Source organism: Argopecten irradians, chromosome 8 (assembly GCF_041381155.1).
Source record: "Argopecten irradians isolate NY chromosome 8, Ai_NY, whole genome shotgun sequence".
NCBI lineage: Eukaryota > Metazoa > Mollusca > Bivalvia > Pectinida > Pectinidae > Argopecten > Argopecten irradians.
Genome location: NC_091141.1, coordinates 6,930,223 through 6,954,519, shown reverse-complemented (window position 1 = coordinate 6,954,519; position 24,297 = coordinate 6,930,223). Strand labels below are relative to the sequence as shown.

The following is a 24,297-nucleotide window of genomic DNA, read 5'->3' as shown; positions in this document are numbered from 1 at the left end:
CTTTGAAATCGGCAAGTTGGTGTTATTTTAGTCAATCTCCTATAATGTCACCGTGCGACGGTCTATTTTCTCATGTTTTAACCCCATTACACTGCACAACATATCATCAAAACATAAAAGTATGTACCCAAAACAAGAATAGAGAAACATTTAGGGAGGTATTCGATGAACAGGGTAGGGTCCATTACCTTTTATTTAGGATGCCCACTAGTAACGATTCATATTATGCCGCCATCTTGGAACTATTACTCGATGATCTTTGCGCATGTCAGAAAGTCATTCTAAACGAACAGGTACTTGTACTGTGATTTTCCGGTTTTTTCAATGTTGTGTAAGAGTTATTTCCCTTCTATCATTGATGTGATCTTTTTGTTGAGTTTTGTATGTTTATTTAACTTACTATGATGTTGCAATTATCAATTACATTGTGACATTATTTGTTTTCTCTAGCAACAAAGAAAATACAAAACACAACTACAGATACATATGAGAATGTGTTATTACATAAAATGTGTAAAAAATGTATGATACAAATACAGAAATGAGTACCTTTAATACAAAATGTTCAAATTTATATCAATTGTATTATTGATTATGAAAAAAATGTATTTATGTACACAAGATGTTAACAAATTACCAAAAAACGTTGTCTGCAGATGAGAAGAGGTAGTTTGTTTCTTATATAGAGCACTGTCGGTGAGGTTTTTTTCTCTATTAACAGGAAAAATGGTAAAAAACTTCCAATAGAAATTATCTGGAATGGCAATATCAAGTACCTGGCCTTCTGACATATGGTAGAGATCATTCTTGAAGCAGAACAAACAAATTTCAGCGAGGAATACCAGAGTACATAAATCATGTTACATCTAAATACATTTTTTGAATCAATCAAATAAAAAAAATGGTTTTAAATTGTATTATTCTATATTTGTATATTTTCAGATCACTGCACTGCCATCCAAAGTTTCTGATATTTCCATCTCTATTCTATTTCATTTTTATTACACATTATAATTCATTTGACAATCTGATAAAAAGTTGGTTTATTTTCTATTATCAAGTGTATATTTTATTAATTCATCAAAGAAGTTTAGGAAATCAAAATACAACAAGAATTATTTATCAACAATTTATTTAATCTAGAGTGACATATCAATATTACCATGAGACCATGCTTTTCCAAGTGAATCAGCATGAGTGAAATATTCATTTGATATTAGTTACAATTATTGAAGTGGCTGCTATTTTAAAAATCCAAGCATCAATTGAAGATTGTACACTTCCATCTCAGACATAGGGTAAGTGCTCTATAATATGGATGGAATATGTTTGGTCAAGGAACATCCTGTACAAAGTATGCCCCCTTGAGAGACAAGGGATGTATACAAGGTCATATGATCCCCACACAATAATTTGCCCATGACAATTTCCTCTTGAAGTTTGTAATTTTTTTATGAAAAGTCATTTCTAAGTGCAGCCTTCCTTGATAACAAGTCTACCAAACCTGAAATAAAATATAATAACTGAGATATATTTAGCTGTAAAATATTGATAATTTCTGAGTAAAGGCTTAAATCCTTAAAAAAAAAAATCTTTTTAAATTTCAACTGAAAATTCACAGCTTTACTAATAAAAGCTAGTGTTCGTCATGCAAGAAGAAGAAGCTCTCTTCTGCTCTATTTGTAACTTGGGTATTTTCATTTCGATCACCGCCAAGAAAACAAATGTAGGACACAGATAGACATGACGATTTCTTACAGAACGTCTCCAAAAGAGATACGGAAACTATTTACTTACGCGAGAGTACATTGCGTTAATTGGAATTCCCTTATCTATAGATATCAATCAGGTTTTCAGCCAGGCCACTCCACTGTACATCAACTCATAGAAATTTTTAACCATATTTGTGAAAATCTAGAAAGAAAAAAAACTTCCAACATGTCTGATTTTTTTGTGATTTATCAAAGGCCTTTGATAGAGTATGGCATAAGGGGCTGGAAGTGAAACTAATGAGTTATGGTATTTCTGGTATGTTATTATACTGGTTAGTTGATTATACTACTGACAGACGACAACAGGTTTTCGTAGGAAACAGCAGATCTTCTGTACAGAAAGCTAATGCATGAGTGCCACAAGGCTCAGTCCTCGGCCCCTTACTATTCATCTTGTATATTAATGATATAAACCGATAATCTTGATAGTATTTCAAAACTATTTGCTGATGATACTTCACTACTATGTTCAGATGAATCTCCTTTAGTCATCGAAAATAAAATTAATAACGATCTTTCTTCTATTCAAACTTGGGCGAATAAATGGTTAGTTGAATTTAATCCATCAAAAACAGAAGCTCTGCTGATTTCTAATATTGAATTAGACCATGTTATTGACATTTTAATAAATTTTAATAACCGAAGTGTAGACTTTGTTGACCAACGTAAACACCTAGGTGTATTTATTGATTCAAACTGTAAATGGAGCTACCACATAAATCATATATCTAAACAAGCTTCGGTATCTTAAGAAAATTAAATTATATTTTAAACCGTAATACACTGAACGCGAGCTATAGAACATATAGACTTCCAACTTTAGAGTATTGCTGTGAATTATGGGATGGGTGTAGTGTTGCTGATGCTGACAAATTAGAGAAAATTCAACTAGAAGCTGCTATGATAGTGACAGGACTACCTTCATATACTAGTTGGCAATCTTTTTATTCTGAAACGGGCTGGGAAACCTTATCTGACCGCAGATCTAGACGTAAAATTAACTTATTTTTCAAAGTAGATAATGGACTAACACCCTCGTATCTTTCTGCTCTAACCCTTCCTTTAAATTCTGAAAACACTAGATTCAGAGTAAGAGACTCCAAAAATAACATTTTACACAATAACCGTCTGGAAACAACTAATTTGTCATTCTTTCCTTCAACTATAAGGCTCTGGAACAGTTTAGATACTAATATTAGACCAAGGATTTATAAGTATATATACGTCCTTGTATTAGACAGACAAACAGATTTAGCACTCTTAGAGATACCCTCTGAAAAAAACATAATTCATGTCCATCCTATCTATTTCTCCTTGGTGACCGGAAAACTAATATCTTGCACTGCAGACTAAGAAATAAATCAAGTATCCTAAAATATGACCTGTTCAGCGTAAATCTTTCTGACGACCAAAGCTGTGCATGTGGTTTTGAATGTGAAGACGCATATCATTATTCTTTTAATTGTAACTTACATGCTCGGCAACGTAAAGAGCTTTACAGAAATTTAAACGATTATATACCACTCAGCCTACAAACCTTGTTGTTCGGTGATTCTAACTAAACATAACGAAAATGAATGTATTATCAATGAAACTCAAAAATACATTCTTGATACAAAAAGATTTTAATTTCTCTCTCTCTATCTGTCATGGAGTATGTAAGAAAAAATGAAAATGTACTTTGTATGTTTAAAACTACTACGTTAATTCAGAGATTTAAATATAATTATTTAAATCACTGGTTAATTCTTGTTTATATTGATTTTGAGTATGCATGAGATTTCGTTTCTACATAACATTTTAAGTCTGCCATCTTCAAATGTTGATTATGTGTATATGTAATATTGTTGGAGAGGGCTTGATATAAATTGAAATCACTTGTGCCCAATCCTTTTGTTTCAATAAAATATGAAATAAAACTGCTTATAAGTGTCACCGCCATGACGGAAAAAAGTGCCCTACATTTTTCGCGGTCCAACGTTTTCTACCTCCTACCCAGAAGAGTTCCTTGTATCCTGGAATCGGCGTATTCAGGTGCGATTCGATGACCTTTAAAATTATTCATTTTATATGATTGATCAATGAGAAATTACCTTATATTCAACACGTGAGTACGCCTATACCGTATCAATGTATGATTTCTGTAATGTTGCAGATTACCTGAATAAATAAGTTGATAAGAGCGCAGCTCTCTCCGCGGCCGAAGGCCGCGTAGAGCGAAGCTCTACTAACCATGGCCATAACACGTGAGTGAGCATATAGAATCCAATATATTCCAGTACCCCTTGGACTTTGAAATCGTGTCCCGCGGGAAAAGTCACGCGCCTCCATGCAGGCAGCCATGTTTTAATTCTCGTTATCAGCACGACGAGATTTGAAATTTTCTCTATAGACAAAACGTGCCATCAGGTTACACTTTGAAATTACTGTAAGTAGTTTTAGATAATAATACAAAGACAATAACTACACACTAAATGTACTGGTCAAAATGATATACTGTCTGTGTGTTGTCTAGACTGGTTCCCGCCTCAGTTACCTCCCTTGCGTACGCTTCACTGAGGACCGGTAGCGAGTAGCCATCTTGAGTGAGAATTCCTACTCCAGAATGCGCATCATTTCTGCGCATGATATGTCATCATGGGGACGGCTACTTCCGTTAAGAGAAATAACGTCCTTAACGTCGTTCCTATGAGCACCCTAAACTCTGTTAGCACGAAATGATTTCAAAACTGAAAACCTAATTTTACTTTTGTTTATATATCGTTCAAATAAATTATTTATTCTTTACATTACGATTAGACTGGTTCCCTTCCCTTAGTTCTCTACTCTCCGCCAGGCTGCGCTCCGCTCACTAGGGACCGGTAGCGGGTAACCATGATGATTTTTTTGATTGGTCAATCTACATATCCGGTTCGCTGGTATCACATTTTTTAGACGTGGGAAACCCCTTTAATATCACAGGCCCCACGGTTTTATGGGCACCAATAGAAATATTCAAATCTCTAAACAAGTCTAAAAATCTATTCATAAAGTCGTCTAACAAATGTAAGATGTGCGGGATGTGATATTTGTTTTGAGCGATCTGGAAAATAGCACGAGAGAGATTATCGAACAGTTCAGGACTGGAACGACTTCCACAGACTAAACGAGTGAAAAGAAATATTTTCCTTCCCACTTAATTCCATAGTAAGGCCAAAATACTGGTTGATCGGTAACAACTTGAAAGCGTTCGTAATGTCGGTTTTCATAAGCCAAGCATTTTCACCAAAGTCCTTGATGAGTTTAATAGCATCATCGATAGTGGTGTATTTCAATGAGTACGTACATGTAATCTTATCGATAAGGCTATTGAGACTAGGATTATTGCGGTCTTTGTGAGGCGCTGACGAGTCAACTATGAGTCTTTTCTTTTTAGAGTATTTATGCTCGGCAAGGCCTATAATACGATAACTATCAAATGGAATGTTATCAAACGGCCCTAACTAATATTCACGTTTAAGTTCTTTTTTAACTAATGATGTTACCGCGCTCAGATCCATCATAGCTGACTTTAGATTTTCACCCTCATAAGAATTGTTAGGTAAAGTTTGAAAACCTTTGTCGAAGCCCTCAGATAACCATGTCGTTATATAATTTAACGAAGTCTTTATCGGGATGGCCGGTTAAAGCAGATTTTAAAGCTGTGATGTTAAAGCCCCATTACGTTTTGGTGTGAAAAAAATATCGTCATAAAGTACCAAACTTTGCTGAATAGTAGAGCATATATCCTTATGAAAATATCCGCTAATAAAAAAAATGCCCAACATTTCCATGTTTTTCAAAAACAATAGAAAACCCCTCTTCGGAGAGGGGGGAAATCCGTAGTGTGCCCCACAGCCAAATCAATCTAGTACGCATGCGTAGGCACAAAAAGAGTGTAATTTCCCTAACAAACTTCAACATCATGCATGGCGAACGCAACTCGCCAAATACGTGTCAGCGAGCACACATGGGTCCGTTGGAACGTGATGAAGAGCGAGACCAATTCTTCAAACAACTCTAATTTAGCGGTCAAGTTGCTCAATCGCGATCGACTGCACGTTACGAACCCACGCATTCCACGCGTGAACTTACAAATAAATGTTGTATATGTATGTATTTACATCAGAGATTTAAGTATCTGTTTACATATAGTTTCTATATAAAACTTGACTAAAACTATTCAAAAAGTTTTTGTGTTACGTGGATGTATTCAAGAAATGAAGCAATTTACAGTAACATTATTGGGAAATATACCGAAAGCATTCATTCAATTTTCAAAGAAAACAAGTTACAAAAAGGTATAACTTTTTTGTGCCTGTATTGTGCTTTATTTATGCCTTACAGAAAAGGCACAGAAAAGTTATACCTTTTTAGTGCTCAATAAAAAACTTATAAATTATCAGTGTAACTTTTTTTTGTGCTTTTCTGGACTTTGAAAATTTAACGTATAACTTTTTTGTGCCTTTCTGGACTTAGATTATTTGAAGTATAACTTTTTTGTGCTTTTTCTGGACTTAGATATTTCCTACAACTCATTTAAGAAACTACAAAATATTAGTATAACTTTTTTGTGCCTTTACTGGACATAGAAATTTTTAGGTACAATGTATAACATTCTGTGTCTTTTCTATGAAATTTCTATATTTCAAAGAAAAGTGTGCACAGGTTTTGGATGCGATATCTCAAAATTACTATTTCTACACTTTATAAATATTTAATAGCTACAATGAAAGAGAAAAAAACAATCAAGATTAAATTCCTTACTATCATTTATTGAAATTCAATTCAATTTCTTTATTGACTTTGGGTCAATGACCCATCAGTACTAAAAAAGATATAGATATTGTACAACATGGATGCATTATAACAAAATTACAAAAAAATAGCTAATTTCCTAGAGTCATCATCCGATGTACTAAACTGGTACAAATGTTGATCTACTTTCACGACTACTTACAAAAACAAAATACATTAATACAAGATGATCCACCGCCGACAAAGCATAAATGATACTCATCATTCGAACAATAATCGGTGTCTAATCGTGTGTGTATATATATATATATATATATATATATATATATATATATGTATAATAAACACAAATTTAATATCTTTTAACATTTTTATCATGATGTAAAATGAGAAGTTAAAAATTTTCAGTGTTGGTGTAAAGTAAGTAACTTTTGTAACTGAAGAAAAATACTAACTTGTCTGTTCTTGTGTTTGATAGTGACAAAATACCATTTGCCAGTGTGGTGGAGCATCTTTTTATAATGTCAGCTTAACTTACAGACGATGCGAATGATACAAATACACTACATGTCGACATACTGATATTAGGGGAAATCTGATAATAATCAGTTAGAGATCAAGACACAGATAAAATATAAGATAATACCATTTTGACTGACACTGGTTATTATCGATTTAAACCATAGCATTATTTACAAACTACACAGACATTTTTTAGCACTCAGTTTAAATTACAAAATTATAACTGTACTCTATTTCACTTGCACAGCAAAGAATACTTCCAGTGTACATAAAGTGTCAATCAGATGTAACAAATTTTACATTCAAATTCAATTTGTTACATTTGAAACGAAGGGCAAAAATAGCTTAACGACTCTTGTTCTGCTAAGTGCTTAGACTATAGACTTTAAATTGTTATCAGAGTGAAGACAAATATCTAAATACTTCTTGGACGTTTATATTCCATCATATACCCATGTTTCGAAATATGCTTGACTATATATGACGGCACCCTTCCGAAAGTTTTGTTTTATTTTTATTCACGGTCATTTACTATTTCTTTGTAAGTAAGAGACCTTAATTATCTAAAAGACACTGTACATCAACTGAGATCAACACTAAATCATCTGCATACAATAGGAGCGAAAAAAACACTCAGAAGTCGTAACTTTGGGCTCCATTTTCAATAAAATATACATATAGTTTTCACAATTAAAACTATACATGTACGTATACATTGTTATATATATCATTTTACTGAAATACACAGTTTGAATACATATGCATAAAAGCAGTATACAATATAAAGAAAATGCCTTAAGTTCATAAATAAGACAGCCTTAACTATGTCAAATTTGTACACCAAAGCAAGGTTTGTTGACTGAACATACAATATGTATATACAAAATATAATAAAACAAAATTCCCCTCATCATAACCGAGTCTGGATTGTGACTTGCTTTAAATATTTTGATACTGTCTATTGCATAACTACTATATAGGTATAGTACATATATTGGTCTCTACTCTTTCTCAATTTTGTTGACATGTTTGGAGATAAAACACAGATCCTCCGACACTGGCATCCAGATACATACTGCACTGATATCCTCCACATGGATAGCTTTAAGAACACCTGTTGGATGAGACACTGGTACAATGTTTGACACTGAAGCTTGACTTACACTTTCGGAGCACAAATTAATACATAGCTTTGTTACAGAGTCCAAAATGACCAAGTATAATGGTATTTGGCATATGCACAAACTGGTACAAATTTCAGAGTTGGGGCACTTTTTTTTAACTTTGGCGAAATGTAACACATGTCCATATTCATTGCCAAATTGTACCACAGTGTTGTTTCTTTTAACAACGCATTTATAATTTCAGCTGTGTACAATAGATCCATTGACAAAAGCCCTTTTAAAAAAGCCCAGTTTAAAAATTGGTCCAACTTGATGTATGATGGCATGCCTTTCAATATCTGTCACAGAACCTGGTGTTATAGCACTTATAATAAACACATTTTCAGTGATTTTCTCACGTTCGGAAAATGTCTTTTTCCCAGTTATTTTCTGGAAAAAATCCTCTTCATAGGATCCAAATTTTATGCATGATGCCAATCTGTGCAAGTTTTGATGTACACTAACATCAAACACTATTTGCGATTCTATCTTTTGAGTACCATGGAATAAGCTCCTTAGTTGTCCATTGAAATCCTCAAAATAAAAACATGAAGTGGCCCATAAAGGTCCCAAATCTCGCACTTTGTCTACCAAATGCAGCAGTAAATGTACATTTGATGTCATGTATCTTGGACTGTAGAAGGCTGATAAATTGATGCAGAAATGCATCAACATCCTTTTGGCTTGTACCAATCCCACAGACGTAATATGGTCACTAAGTAGTATGAAAATTGCTTGAACTAAAAGCAGGTAATGTTCAAATAGTTCGCTGGGCAAAACTCCATATAAGCATGGAAGACTATAGTAGAGCATAAAAGTTTTGTATTCTGCAGCTTTATAATGTCCGATGTCCAAAAGACTGCGTGGAAGCCTGGTTATATAGCGAAGTGGTCTAATGTTGAGGAGCCGTTCATTCACAACTGAGAGTTTGTTTGTAATAGAAAATGATTCATTCTTGTATGATTTATCAAACCATAATGTCATTAGCATCTTCATCACGCCGAGACAAACACAGTGCATATAGTCTATGCCCACTCCCCTTACCATGTCAAACTTCGGTAAAAATGAAAACCAGGTGAGGCCCTTCACTCCTACTGTGCTGCCAACTTTTCCTTCGCTTTTCATGTGTTCTGATGACGTTCCCTGCTCAATAAAGACCTCATGGGTTCGTTTCTCATGATGCCCTGTTTGCGAATCATGAACATATGGGTAGGCATGTGTGTGTCCTCGTTCACTGGTTTTCACAGACTCTCCAGGGCTCATGCAATATGGACAACAATAGAATCCATTAAATTGAACCATATTGTGGAAAAGGCACTTTGCTGGAGCATCAAATACACAGTTGAAAAGGAGGCCACGTACCTTGATGTCATCAACCATCACACCTGTTGATAGAATAAAAAAATATTATGATATTGGTCTTTCCATAATATGTATACAGTATTACTATTGATTAACACTTATTTTATTGAATTCTTCCAAAACATTTCCTATATCATTTTCATTAGAAATTTAGTACCACAGGACAGAAAAGTGTATCTAAATCCTTCCCAAGCTCATTTTACATGAATATCATAAATAACGTATTCAATGATAAACAAAACATAGAAATATTTATGAACCAAAAACGTTGTATAATTGTGATTACTATGCCAACAAAATCATTTTTGCAGTAAAAGAATCTCAACCAAATTATACAATCTTGTATTATGATTATCAAAGAGCTGTTCAAGAAAACAAATGTATGTATATGCTATATTTCATCTTGCTAAAAAGGGAAGGTATGAAAATCAACATACAAGACTAAAATAAAGACAATGTTCATGCTAACTCATTACAGTAAAGTTGAATAATGTGTTCTTTAGGAAAACAAAATATCAATGATCTTGTCATCAAGCCTACCAATGCAATTTATTTGAGATATTTTGAAATTTACACTGAACAGATGGAAGGGACAGACAACAACAATCACAATATACTGTATAAGCGCTCTCCCACTTTTGAGGCATCAATTTCAATTGCCCGGGCATAAATTAAACCAAAACAATCCAAACTAAATAGGTTTGCAATAATTTCATCTTAATCCAAAAAAATGTCTGTTCAGGGTTACCCGACTGGCCCTAATGTTTTACCTCTGACCCTATTTCCCCCCACTTTTCTGTGAAAAAAATTATAAGTCAGAATTTCGATCTCAGACTACGATTCCGGCCATTACTTTAGAGTGAAATACACTAAAAAAGGGTAAAAAATCCTGACCTACCGACCATTTTTGGCATGAAATACAATATCCTCTCTCTGACGGACATCATAGTTCATCACTATAATCAGAGCTGAATTAGAAATAAGTTACCCTGGTAATAAACTTTTCAGGATTGCAGAAAATTACATGAATATTTACAAAAACAAAAAAGGGGAGGGAGTGGGGGAAGAAAATCATATACTTTCATTAATGTTCAGTGTTTGTTTTCATTTAGATAATAAATATAAGGAAATACAGATAGAGTGTTATAATCAAATCATACAGTAATTATATAAATTAAGATGCGTAAAAAATCGAAGCAAGTTACCTTTGAAATAAAAGTCACGCAACATTTCGGCGAAGGGCCTCAAAAAAACCTTGGAGTCAGGCTTAGAATAACCAAACCACAAACCTCCAAAGATTCGGTTGTTTCTGCTGAATCTGAAAAAAACCCATAAATTTATTTTTTATCAAATATCAAATATACCAAATCTTAACTCCATGCATTACATTTTAAAACATAACAGAAAACAAATTTTCATTGTTTTTCAATATATCAACCAAGGTAGGTATATATGAGCCATATTTATATATAGATTCAATCAAATTTAAAGCATAAATTAGAACACTAAGTGTAGTGATAATAAGAAACATGCACTAATATTTTACAATAGAATGATGTGCCTCCTGCTAGCTGAAAAATAAAAGGCCCACTATGTTTTCAAAACTGTTGTTTTTTTAAATTCATTGTAAAACAAGTTTTGAAAATTTTTAGAGTCACAAAAGTTATTAATAACTCTTAATACTACACATAATATATCACTTCAAAAACAACTTTAAACAGATAAATTAAAATATTAATTTCCATAACAAGGGTCGTCCCCCATTTCATAGCTATATACTGCACAGCAATTGACGGTCACTTTGCATACATATGTCACACAGTCAAACAGCGAAATCAATCTTCTTTTTTAACAAAGATGTAAACAGGGAACCTTGTGTTGTTTGGTGATTTGGCTTAATCTTAGGCAATCCACATAGATGATCTGACGTAATATTGTTATTAATTGCTTTTTGTTTTGGAAATGTATAATGCAGTATATATATGTACATATATATACGTAGTGGCCAGAAGTTTAATTCTATCTGACATTGTATAACCCAGTTTAATTCTATCTGACATTATATAACCCTATATCTAAATAGCTGCAAGGATGATACTCAATATAACTACCGTGGTATAGAATTTTAATCCTATAATTATATTTAATACATACCTTAAGTGTGGTGGCAGCTCATTGATAATGAAGTAAACTGGCCATATACTGAATGTTGAGGAATGAAACAGGGAGACACCATCAGTGTTCATCTGTATGGAGATGTGCAATTCCTCACTAGTACTGTGATCTTTTTCACCTCTGAAGAATCCATTAGAAAATCTCTCTTTATAATGCTCACCATTAAGAATGTCACAGATATCATTATCCTTTCGATTCAGAAATTGGTTCTTGTACTCAAAGATTTCTTTCATCAATGAAGTACCTGAAAAACAAACAAAAATATGTATGTCAAGTATTTGTCAAAATGTACATACATAATATATACCGTATTCGACCCAATTAGCCCCATGTCCCTATAAGTGCCCCTCCCCTTTTTATGGCCTCAATTTCAATTGCCAAGGCATAAATAAGGACCAAAATCACATAAAACAGTATAAATTTGCAATAATTTTGACTTATTTTCATTAGCCCTGGGCGCTTATTGAGTCGAATACGGTATTTGTTAAGTACATTAGTTTTATTGCATCAGGAATAAAAGTAACAATCTATCAATTTCTATATTCAACTAAATAAGCACCTTCATCCCTTGCAGCAACACCCCCCTCCCACACACACTTCCATAATTTCACTTTCATTGTTGACTGAAAATAAATGTGCAGTTTTTCACTTTTATTGTTGACTGAAAATAAGTGTGCATTTTTTGTGTTTTTTTTTTTGCAAATTGATTTATGCATGGCTTATTTAGCACATGGTGTTAATGTGCCCCCTTATTTGTTTCAATTTTTTAAGATGCTCAATCTACCACTGATAGTATATTAAGGTATAAACAATAACTTAGGTTTAATCATGCATACCCGTGTCTTATTAAATCAAAAATGCATATAAAATAATTTGTTTTTACTTTTGGCGCATGCACAATAACTACTTAATTCCATATGATATCGGACATAGTGCTGTGGGTTTTTTTTTCATGATACAATTAATTATTTTTAAATATTGATTCAAAATTAACTTTTCTTTTTCAAAAAACAATCTCATATAAAGTCTTGTAGTAATAATTACAAATATTTTGTATATGTTTCCAATGAAAATAGTCAACATCACTATGGAACACTGAACAACTTACCCCCAAAAAGGAATTTTATCTGGTCTACTATAGGCAACATTATGAAGTAAGATGGTGGGTCCTTCTGGTGTGAATGTCTTCGACACCCTGGACAAGGAGACACTTTTGACAATCCAAAGTTATGGTGGCATTCGTAACAGTAATGGTGATATTCCAGGGGAGCTCTTAATGATCTGAAGTAATCTGTGAACATCTTCATAGTCTTGCTGCACAGGTTTGGTGAAATACAGTGGAGTTCAATCAAGACAAGAAGGTCTGCCGTTGCTTCTCCAGTTCAATGATATGCCATGGCATATGTAACAATAAGCAGGAGACTGACACCAACAGATATTGGAGCATCCTTGTAAATAGGTGTGGCACTGTCAATGCTTGGACAGGGTTGACTTTCTAAATTGTGAAAAAGAAAACATTTTATTAGAACAACTCAAATTTGCAAAATGTATTATCAGAAATTACATGTCTGGACTAAAACAGTTTGTTCATATAATTATTTTCCTCACATTACAAGCAACAAATATCATGACACTGAATGATGATTTGGAGAAGTTATTGAACACATGATAAAAGAATCAACAAATATGATTACATGTATATGTCATATAGATCATTATGATATCAACACTAGGAGATCTAGCTAGATAGAGTGCATTATAACTGAACTAGTTAGTAGTGAACTACATCCAGTCCGGTAATCGGCAATTACAATACAACCACAGGTATTGATATATTACCTGGAGGAAAAAACACTGACTAGGGGTCAGTATCTGGCAACTGCCCAAATGGGATTCAAACTCGAGACTCTTACGTTCAGGTATTAAACTAACACAGGTGTCCAACGTCACTGCCCATTATATCAGTATAGGGGTTATAGTTGCCACACCTGACTGGACGTAAACATAGTTCACTACTAATTTTAATTATCTGTAGTCCACATGCAGTGCAATACTAATCTAATTTAGTGCACTATTACTGCTAATGGAGCAAAGTAATGATCATACAAATCATTATTAAAATGTTTGTATGCATTTTATAGTACATATACTTGTCATATATCGCCTACCTTCAAGGCAATAAATTAAAACTAAAATGTATTTGGTATAAAATATCAAATTCACAGCAAGACAGATTTTTTTATATATATATACATAATAAAGATCTTTCCAGAGGACATTTATACAGCAATTCTACAAATTGTGGACTAAATGTCTTGTGAGCGGTACGGGAGATATAAGAAGGGTCATTATATTTGTTTTAGACAAAAATGACATATAAATGCATGTATATACATTTACATAGATAAATGGAAACCAATCAAAACATATAGAAAATTGTGCTCGAGTGATTTTCGGAGGTAGTGCTCCACTAGGACACATTTTCCTTTTCATACCCTGGGCCGAAAGGTATTGTAGGCCGGTTACGTATATTCGTTCTAATAGGCCTATTATCACATTTGTTGATTTTTTTATAGAGTTCTGCAATTATAATAGAAAACTTATATTTTTCTCTCTCACACATTCTGCTTTATAATAATGGTTTTCTAGATAGATTATATATAGCTTATCAACTAAGCCTCGATACTGTAGTATATACCTTGACTTGTTTAGCTGAACATGCTATCAAAAATTTAATATTATGAAATAAGCCATTTCCAGCCATAGTATAAATACAGTCGTGTGCCAAAAGACTTCATAATTTTTATTTTTCCCTATATATTCTATGTATTTTTTCATTTCTTCTTAGATTTTTTCCTGATCTCATCTAGGCGAGGATTTTGATCTCATCTAGGCGAGGATTTTAATCAAATTTGGCATTCTTGTAGAAAATTATCTACACTGTCAGCTCATTATTTACACAATTTTCCTTTTTGCACTTTTAGAGAAAACCGTAATTCATTTCCAGGCAGAATTTTTTCGTTGCAATTTTGGTAAGAACAAAGAAGGAAATGACATCAAAAGTTTGAATGGTGCACAAAAAAAACCATATTTTGAAAACAAAATATCGGAAAATTATACAAATATTATGATTATGAGCTGAAAGAGTAGATAACTTTCTACAAGTATGCCAAAATTGATTAAAATCCGCCTATAGATGAGATCAGAAAAAAAATAAAGAAAAAATGTAAAAAAAATACATAGAACATATAGGGAAAAATAAAAATTACGAAGACTTTTGGCACGTTACCAGGTTATTGTATCATTTCATAGCCGTGGGTATGTATACTAATGTTACTTATTGGCGTGTGGGGTTTATCTCTGAAACTAACTTACCGTTTTCAGTGTCGTCATTTGCATCGAAATCTTGTTCACAGCTTTCCCCAGTTCGAAGTTCAGTACCCTCTTGCAAAGCTGGGTCGTTCAGATGCGAGTTACTTTCGTGGAGAGTCTCTACCAAAGTTTTGTAGGCCTGCACACAGCCATCGGCGAAGTCGTTTGCGGCGCTTTTGGTCTGTACATTCTTGTCCGATTCTGACGATCGATTCGACCTTCTTCCATCATTGTAAGGATGATTTGAACGAGAGTGTCTCCACGCAGTTACTTTTGGTATACCAAGAGACGGATCAGATATATAATAGTTTAAATATTTAGGATCCCAAGAAAGTTGTCTTAATACCGGTGGTCACTAAGGCAGATTTCTTTTCAGTTATTATTTAATTTCTGATATTGAAAAAATGTGTATGTATCTAAGACTACAATTGGTTGTTTTACATGTACTAAATTTACGCTATATCCTTTCGGCGGCCGACAGGATTCGAACTTGACTCAATTTTGATAGTAGGTTATTACAAATGCCATCTATGAAAGCAGTTTGCATCTAGATTACGGTTTGATGCCATTTTCACGATGATAACAAACAGCACACACTACAAACAAGTAAAAACAGTCACCGGAAGTCCCCTAAAGGTCACCACGCACGGGTCATGGAAGGCAGAAACCTGCGCGTGGGACTTGTTTTTCTTTTTTTTTTTTTTTGAAATCGGTGCTATTTTCCCCTTCCTTTCCCCTTTCTCTCTATTTTCTCTTACTTTGATATCTCTTTTATTGTTTAAGACCATCTGCATGTCTGTATCTTGATAATTAAGCTCACAACGACAGGTTTCCGGGCACACACTAAAATCCGGGTTTCAGACCTCAATTTTTGACTTATTTGGGCATGTTCAAAGGTGATTTGTGACGTCACTAATGCAATGACCGAATCGATATTGACATGCTATATAGGGATGAACATCTTCTTTTCAAAAAACTAGTATTTAGTTTTCAACGGTCTCAGTGGGGCTCCAGAAGGGTGCATGAAATGGGGCAAATGCATAATTACGCATAAATACGTTACGGCCGTCCAAAGGATATGTTCACGTTTGTTTACAAACTTTGTTCACTTCTGTTGTTTTATCGAGATAGCTATGGTAAATTTTAGATTTTCATATATAGCCATTTATGGCGGATAAGGATTTTTTAATTCCTACTGGTTACATTTCGGCCTTTGAGAAGTTATTGTATACAATTATATATATATATATCTGGTGATAATATCTATGGCAATTTTAATGGTTAAATTGTGGACACATTCAATGACATGCCGAATACTAAGAGCTAACTCATATGTTACGTTGAGCGCTGAGCAGGAACAGAAGCATATACCACTTTCAAAGACAATGTGTGTCTCGATCAGGAGACTGAAACCATGTAGAGCCTTCCTTACAGCGATGAACGCTCAACTGAAGGTCAAAAGTGGGGCAGTATCAAGAAAAACATTGCCACACTTCCGGTCATTATAGAACCCAATATTTCGGCCATTTGATATTTGGTCTACTCTACCACTGCAGATGATGTAGGAAATATATGTGTTTTTTTATCAAAATAAATACCATTATCTTTATTATTATTATTAGAATTTCATTATATTTTAACTTCGTTTATCTAATGGATCTTACTACGATTTATCGCCCTGCAATTAAAGACTTACTTTTGTTCTCTTTACGTTTTGAAACCAGTATCGTGCATTCATCAATGCTATAATCACTAAAATGGATAATCGAATACTTGTACGATTTCCTGTCGCGCCAGCGCTCTTTTACGAGCGCTCGTCATCCTAAACACGGCCCTGGTCAGTGATTTGATTATAGCTGTTATCTACTTTACGGTTTACAGTGCAGTGATGATACTTTTCAGAAGTCAGGAAAGTGAAAACGATAAGGTCAGCAATTTTATCTTGCAAACGTTGAAATAAACTTAATGGTGTGTGTAATAGTATACATTACCATGTGATTTCCTGATTCTACAAACTTTGACCTTTGTTGCACTGAAACAGGAGCAGCTTACGGACTTAATAGACTACCACGTTTTAACAAACACTGTTCAACCTTTTAGGACTGGTAAGCTACATTCCTTCCCAACTATTCAAAATTACACCGTTTAGAACTGGTAAGCTACATTCCTTCCCAACTGTTCAACACTACACCTTTTAGGACTGGTAAGCTATATTCCTTCCCAACTGTTCAACACTACACCTTTTAGGACTGGTAAGCTACATCCCTTCCCAACTGTTCAACACTACACCTTTTAGGACTGGTAAGCTACATCCCTTCCCAACTGTTCAACACTACACCTTTTAGGACTGGTAAGCTACATCCCTTCCCAACTGTTCAACACTACACCTTTAGGACTGGTAAGCTACATCCCTTCCCAACTGTTCAACACTACACCTTTTAGGACTGGTAAGCTACATCCCTTCCCAACTGTTCAACACTACACCTTTTAGGACTGGTAAGCTACATCCCTTCCCAACTGTTCAACACTACACCTTTTAGGACTGGTAAGCTACATCCCTTCCCAACTGTTCAACACTACACCTTTTAGGACTGGTAAGCTACATCCCTTCCCAACTGTTCAACACTACACCTTTTAGGACTGGTAAGCTACATCCCTTCCCAACTGTTCAACACTACACCTTTTAGGACTGGTAAGCTACATCCCTTCCCAACTGTTCAACACTACACCTTTTAGGACTGGTAAGCTACATCCCTTCCCAACTGTTCAACACTACACCTTTTAGGACTGGTAAGCTACATCCTTCCCAACTGTTCAACACTACACCTTTTAGGACTGGTAAGCTACATCCCTTCCCAACTGTTCAACACTACACCTTTTAGGACTGGTAAGCTACATCCCTTCCCAACTGTTCAACACTACACCTTTTAGGACTGGTAAGCTACATCCCTTCCCAACTGTTCAACACTACACCTTTTAGGACTGGTAAGCTACATCCCTTCCCAACTGTTCAACACTACACCTTTTAGGACTGGTAAGCTACATCCCTTCCCAACTGTTCAACACTACACCTTTTAGGACTGGTAAGCTACATCCTCCCAACTGTTCAACACTACACTACACCTTTTAGGACTGGTAAGCTACATCCCTTCCCAACTGTTCAACACTACACCCTTTTAGGACTGGTAAGCTACATCCCTTCCCAACTGTTCAACACTACACCTTTTAGGACTGGTAAGCTACATCCCTTCCCAACTGTTCAACACTACACCTTTTAGGACTGGTAAGCTACATCCCTTCCCAACTGTTCAACACTACACCTTTTAGGACTGGTAAGCTACATCCCTTCCCAACTGTTCAACACTACACCTTTTAGGACTGGTAAGCTACATTCCTTCCCAACTGTTCAACACTACACCTTTTAGGACTGGTAAGCTACATCCCTTCCCAACTGTTCAACACTACACCTTTAGGACTGGTAAGCTACATCCCTTCCCAACTGTTCAACACTACACCTTTTAGGACTGGTAAGCTACATCCCTTCCCAACTGTTCAACACTACACCTTTTAGGACTGGTAAGCTACATTCCTTCCCAACTGTTCAACACTACACCTTTTAGGACTGGTAAGCTACATCCCTTCCCAACTGTTCAACACTACACCTTTTAGGACTGGTAAGCTACATCCTTCCCAACTGTTCAACACTACACCTTTTAGGACTGGTAAGCTACATTCCTTCCCAACTGTTCAACACTACACCTTTTAGGACTGGTAAGCTACATTCCTTCCCAACTGTTCAACACTACACCTTTTAGGACTGGTAAGCTACATCCTTCCCAACTGTTCAACACTACACCTTTTAGGACTGGTAAGCTACATTCCTTCCCAACTGTTCAACACTACACCTTTTAGGACTGGTAAGCTACATCCCTTCCCAACTGTTCAACACTACACCTTTTAGGACTGGTAAGCTACATCCCTTCCCAACTGTTCAACACTACACCTTTTAGGACTGGTAAGCTACATCCCTTCCCAACTGTTCAACACTACACCTTTTAGGACTGGTAAGCTACATTCCTTCCCAACTGTTCAACACTACACCTTTTAGGACTGGTAAGCTACATCCTTCCCAACTGTTCAACACTACACCTTTTAGGACTGGTAAGCTACATTCCTTCCCAACTGTTCAACACTACACCTTTTAGGACTGGTAAGCTACATTCCTTCCCAACTGTTCAACACTACACCTTTTAGGACTGGTAAGCTACATCCTTCCCAACTGTTCAACACTACACCTTTTAGGACTGGTAAGCTACATCCCTTCCCACCACTGTTCAACACTACACCTTTTAGGACTGGTAAGCTACATCCCTTCCCAACTGTTCAACACTACACCTTTTAGGACTGGTAAGCTACATTCCTTCCCAACTGTTCAACACTACACCTTTTAGGACTGGTAAGCTACATCCCTTCCCAACTGTTCAACACTACACCTTTTAGGACTGGTAAGCTACATCCCTTCCCAACTATTCAACTGTTCAACACTACACCTTTTAGGACTGGTAAGCTACATTCCTTCCCAACTGTTCAACACTACACCTTTTAGGACTGGTAAGCTACATTCCTTCCCAACTGTTCAACACTACACCTTTTAGGACTGGTAAGCTACATTCCTTCCCAACTGTTCAACACTACACCTTTTAGGACTGGTAAGCTACATCCCTTCCCAACTGTTCAACACTACACCTTTTAGGACTGGTAAGCTACATCCCTTCCCAACTGTTCAACACTACACCTTTTAGGACTGGTAAGCTACATTCCTTCCCAACTGTTCAACACTACACCTTTTAGGACTGGTAAGCTACATCCCTTCCCAACTGTTCAACACTACACCTTTTAGGACTGGTAAGCTAACTTCCTTCCCAACTGTTCAACACTACACCTTTTAGGACTGATAAGCTACATTCCTTCCCAACTGTTCAACACTACACCTTTTAGGACTGGTAAGCTACATCCCTTCCCAACTGTTCAACACTACACCTTTTAGGACTGGTAAGCTACATCCCTTCCCAACTGTTCAACACTACACCTTTTAGGACTGGTAAGCTACATTCCTTACCAACTGTTCAACACTATACCTTTTAGGACTGGTAAGCTACATTCCTTCCCAATTGTTCAACACTACACCTTTTAGGACTGGTAAGCTACATCCCTTCCCAACTGTTCAACACTACACCTTTTAGGACTGGTAAGCTACATCCCTTCCCAACTGTTCAACACTACACCTTTTAGGACTGGTAAGCTACATTCCTTCCCAACTGTTCAACACTACACCTTTTAGGACTGGTAAGCTACATCCTTCCCAACTGTTCAACACTACACCTTTTAGGACTGGTAAGCTACATCCCTTCCCAACTGTTCAACACTACACCTTTTAGGACTGGTAAGCTACATCCCTTCCCAACTGTTCAACACTACACCTTTTAGGACTGGTAAGCTACATTCCTTCCCAACTGTTCAACACTACACCTTTTAGGACTGGTAAGCTACATTCCTTCCCAACTGTTCAACACTACACCTTTTAGGACTGGTAAGCTACATCCCTTCCCAACTGTTCAACACTTCACCTTTTAGGACTGGTAAGCTACATCCCTTCCCCACACAGCCGCTAACATTTTCATTACTGATATATATGATAATATGATCAACTTTTATTTTCATAATTTCAACACTTTACTGATACGAAGGAAGGATATGCTAAGGTCATCTTTTAACAAAATCGATTATGATGACATTGATCGTTATACTTCAATCAAATATCAAATTTTAGAATGTATTTAGTGGTCCATAGAAGTCATTTGGAGAGCTATACAGTTCTTGTAATACATGAAACCTTTCATAGACCAATCATCTTTCCTCCAACATCATAATTTTTTCATATTCAAGAAACTTGCCAAAGACTAAACGTCTGGGAAGACTGCGGTTGCTTTTCGGGTTTACAGCATTATTAGAGTTTTTAAGAATTCATCGTTAAAAGATTATGTGCGGAGAATGACAACTTCCATTTAATTAGTTAAAGATTTGTTACATTAATGCTAAAATTAACATTACTTTATACAGTTTACGGTAAATAGCTCATGATCACTGGACTACATTAACGCGAATAGTTATGAATGGGTTCAGTGTTTGCTATCTAACAGAATCACAGAACGAGGCAGGTCAGACCGTACTTCTCTATCGAGCAAGAAACACTTACCGTATCACCGGAAAAGCAAGGGGTCGACAATCGTGTTTAGTGTACAATTGCAGCTTTTCAGGAACTCGTATCCTAGGGAGCTCTCGGCTATACCTTCAGAAACCCCACTCATCATCCGTACACACGGGTCTTTCACTCTTCATGTTAAAAGGGAGATCTGTATGAAGAGTGATATACGTTTTCCGGATACAATTCCCGTCTGTGTACGTGCAGAAGGTCAGTTGTGATCGGTGGAGACGGCAAGTCGATTTCAGTTCACGTAATGGAGACGACACTATAAAGAAAACGCATTAGTCCTGCAGTTATTTAAAAGGGACATAAAATAATCAGATGGTCCTCAATATAACGTCGAGAGAAAATAGAATAAAATGTTTTAAACCAATAAATCCATAATCTTATCTATATTTGTAATTCAAAATTACATTTATATGCTTCTTAATGGATTTATGCATATTCTAAAGCACTTTTAAACCATTTTAAACATACCGGTAGAGACGACAGACATCAAAGCACTCCCGGGGATAAAAACATTGTATCATTGTTGATGCTAACAAATAGGTCCTTCAGTCACGAGAGAGACATCAGTACATTATACCGGTATAATCAATAACACATTTCCATTACGCTGGGATATGATATATTAAGCCATCTGGTTCGTCAACTGGTTATCACAAGTCCCAGCCTCCCACATGAGAGGAAAAGGTGACTGGAAGTCGATTTATATAGTTTTGTATATTTAAGATACTTGATGTAAACTGTTGAACTCTAGAATACAACATGGGCAATTCGGTGAAACGTCATGACCGTTATTTTTGGACTTCCGACGCCAATAAAGTTCTTATAATGATAAGGTGTGAAGACCTGTATCTCAGGATTACAGAAATAGCTTCTCAGTTGTGCACTCTTGTTGTTCTATTTGGGTATTTCGTCTTTTTTAACCTGTCGCTTACTGAAGAAACCATTTTTGTACTAAGTTAAGTCCTGCGTCTTATATTTATCTTTCCCTTAGTCTTTTTTACTGTTGTTCTCTCCTATACACTTAGCATTAAGTTATTTGTTGACCGCTTATTTTATACTACACGACACCACTAAAACACCAGCATAAAGGGAGGCAATCTTGAATCAAGGTGGCTAGATGTAGGTACGAAGACGATTATAATAAAACATGTGTCCTTTTATCAGCCAAAACATACTGAAATAATTATGTTTTATTCACTTAATGGATACAAAAGGCATGAAGTCAATGTAGCATAAACAAATATCAGCTGTTCTCATTTTGACTTTATTTCTATGCAGAGTGATTTGTAAATGATGAGAAGATAACATTTAATTAGATTCCATTAATCTAAGTATTATCTTAAGACTTTTCACCAATCAATGTATCATCATTAATAGGACTTTAAATTTTATGCACTCATTTTAATGGATGCAGAATAATACTTTAAGCACAACCTCACATTTTTTCTTCTTTTCCTCCAGACAGCAATGTAATTGATTTCGGCAATGATGTGCACTACAATCACCACCACCCAAAAGTAGTCCGGGATCTGGAGTCTATAACAGGATACAATTTCTGTAGGATAACAAATATATCGTCCATTAATAAATTATTCAATCATCAAACTTCGACTAAAAGATTATTTTCATATGACAAGTATTCAAATGTTACATCTCACTGTCTCCGTCGGCGAAATGTACAATGTAATAGCATGTCATTGGCAACTTGATTTAAATTTTAAAATATTTTTTATGCAAACATTTTGTATTTAATAAATAGATAACTGATTTCCTATTTTTCATACTGTCAATTTAAATTATCGTTAAACTTGTTCCTTGCTGGTTATCAGGAAACGTACCCACGACTCTTCTACGAAACCATCAGCAGATACCCGTCATCACAACAAAGAAGAGTGCCGTTGCTATGTTCTCTTGTTGTCGTTTCTGTGATGAGGGGATATTGCGACCACTTCTCGCCTTTTCTAACATAACTTTGCCCGATGAATATGACACCAAACACAAAACTGTTGAGGCAAACGAATACAGCAAAAGAATACTCAGTGTCTGGTTTTCCCTCTCTTGTAAGAAGTCTGAGTCAGAATTCATCTTTGCGATAAGGGCATGGCAATAATAAGGATTACAGCAACGACATGGAAACAAAGCCAATATCCAGGTGAGATTACCCCGAGCTATTCTTCCACAGATCAAGAAATATCAGTTGACGTACTCTTCGAAGAGTCGGCATCCTATTTGCTATGAGAAACAGTCGTGATAGTCTATTGAAAATACAAAATGGAAGACCTGTAATGGTATGATTCCCCACGTATAGGATAGGAAGATCTGACAGTTCAGTTCAGTTCTTTATTACTTTAAACCAATTGGTTTATCAGTACAGTGCATATATATATACAGTGCAGACAGGAAAAACAATACAATATGTACAGACACACAACATACTCGCAGCGTACACGTATGTAGTGTAGAGAGATATCTCACATTACGATATATTTACATTCGTCACATTTATTTTCTAACTTTCATATAATATTTTCATCCATTATTGCCTAATTCTTGATATACCATACAATTTGCTGTACTTTTCTTAACTCCTAATAATCGTTTGCAAAAACTCAAGTGCAATTTTTCTATACTTGGTGCTTTGTGAAACCCCCATACTTCACTACTGTAATTTAAAATTCTAGCAACATAGGTATCAAATACATGAAGTTGTGTTTCAATGTTAAAAAAGTTTTTCTCACATACATTTGACACTGCAAAAAGAGCTTTCTTACCCTGTTCAGAAATTCTATCTTGTGCTTTCCTGAATTTACCGTTAAAATTTAGAAGAATACCAAGGTAATTAAAATCGTTTACAATCTCTAACTGGCAACCATTATAAAAC

At 35.4% G+C, this 24,297-nt stretch overlaps 1 protein-coding gene and 1 pseudogene across 1 annotated transcript in view; both read right to left on the bottom strand.

Annotated features, from left to right (window-relative positions):
* LOC138329231 (soluble guanylate cyclase 88E-like) overlaps positions 1 to 22,088 on the bottom strand; it is a 317,936-nt gene extending 295,848 nt beyond the window's left edge. Inside the window, exons 1-2 of the mRNA XM_069276061.1 lie at positions 21,885 to 22,088; positions 21,399 to 21,672 (exon numbers count right to left, since the gene is read on the bottom strand). The gene's annotated coding sequence lies outside the window, so the exon portion shown is untranslated. The remainder of the gene's footprint in view (positions 1 to 21,398; positions 21,673 to 21,884) is intronic.
* Positions 6,558 to 23,501, bottom strand: LOC138328931 (uncharacterized; annotated as a pseudogene).
* Positions 23,502 to 24,297: the final 796 nt, after the last annotated feature.